The sequence below is a fragment of the Eutrema salsugineum genome, unplaced genomic scaffold (assembly GCF_000478725.1).
Source record: "Eutrema salsugineum unplaced genomic scaffold, Eutsalg1_0 scaffold_31, whole genome shotgun sequence".
NCBI lineage: Eukaryota > Viridiplantae > Streptophyta > Magnoliopsida > Brassicales > Brassicaceae > Eutrema > Eutrema salsugineum.
Window position 1 is genome coordinate 43,822 of NW_006256750.1, and position 1,072 is coordinate 44,893.

General features: G+C 44.2%; 1 non-coding gene across 1 annotated transcript; it reads left to right on the forward strand.

Annotated features, from left to right (window-relative positions):
* Window positions 1-934: 934 nt before the first annotated feature.
* On the forward strand, window positions 935-1,053 carry LOC112085062. Its single transcript, XR_002898682.1, has one exon. It is a non-coding gene; the product is annotated as a 5S ribosomal RNA (ribosomal RNA).
* Window positions 1,054-1,072: the final 19 nt, after the last annotated feature.

The following is a 1,072-nucleotide window of genomic DNA, read 5'->3' on the forward strand; positions in this document are numbered from 1 at the left end:
TAGGATGATTAGCTAACCTTTCAAGCATTTGATCAATGAATGGTAAAGGGAAATGATCTTTTCTAGAAGCAGAATTCAATTTCCTATAGTCAATGCACATGCGATGGCCAGTTATGGTTCTTTGAGCTATGAGTTCATTCTTATCGTTTTTCACCACTGTGATCCCACCTTTCTTGGGCACCACATGAACAGGAGACACCCATCTTGAGTCAGAGATTGGGTAAATTATCCCTGCCTCAAGAAGCTTTAGTATCTCCTTCTTAACCACTTCCCTAAGGTTGGGGTTAAGTCTACGTTGGTGCTCAATAGAGGACATGGCTTGGTCCTCCAGGTGGATCCTGTGGGTGCATATTTCAGGAGAGATTCCTCTAATGTCTGCCAAGGAATACCCTATGGCTCTCCTAAATTTCCTTATTTCACTAAGTAATGCATGTTCCTCATGCTCTAGCAAGTTATCATTTATGATCACGGGAAAAGTAGAGTTCAGGCCTAAGAACGCATACCTGAGCCCTGTTGCAACTTTTTTTGTTCCTCTTGATTCTTTGGTTTTCATTTTTTTTTTTTTGGTCTTTTCATTTGAAAAACAAGGCATCTTCCGAAGGACGCTATTTCTAGACCGTGTGGAACCATGCCTCCTACAACAACTTTTCGGAAAGCCCCTAGAGTGCGCTCGGGCTTGCCCAAGTGTCTAAAGACCAAGGGTGCGGATTACGAGGCCAAAATTTTGAGTTTTAGACCCTCTTCCGGGCGTTTTTCTAAAACATAAGCCTCGGTTTTAGTGTCGTCAAACGTGGTGTCCTAACTTATATATCTTGGAACGAATGCTCGTCGCAGCTGGGCGGGAAAACTCATATAAACAGTGCAACACACGCGAAGAGATTTCATTGCGGACTCAAAGCCAAAGGATATATGCTAATGCGATACATATACTGAAGGGTGCGATTATACCAGCCCTAGTGCACTGAATCCCATCAGCACTCCGCAGCTAAGCGTGCTTGGGCGAGAGTAGTACTAGGATGGGTGACCTCCCGGGAAGTCCTCGTGTTGCACCCTTTTTTGTTCCTCTAGATTC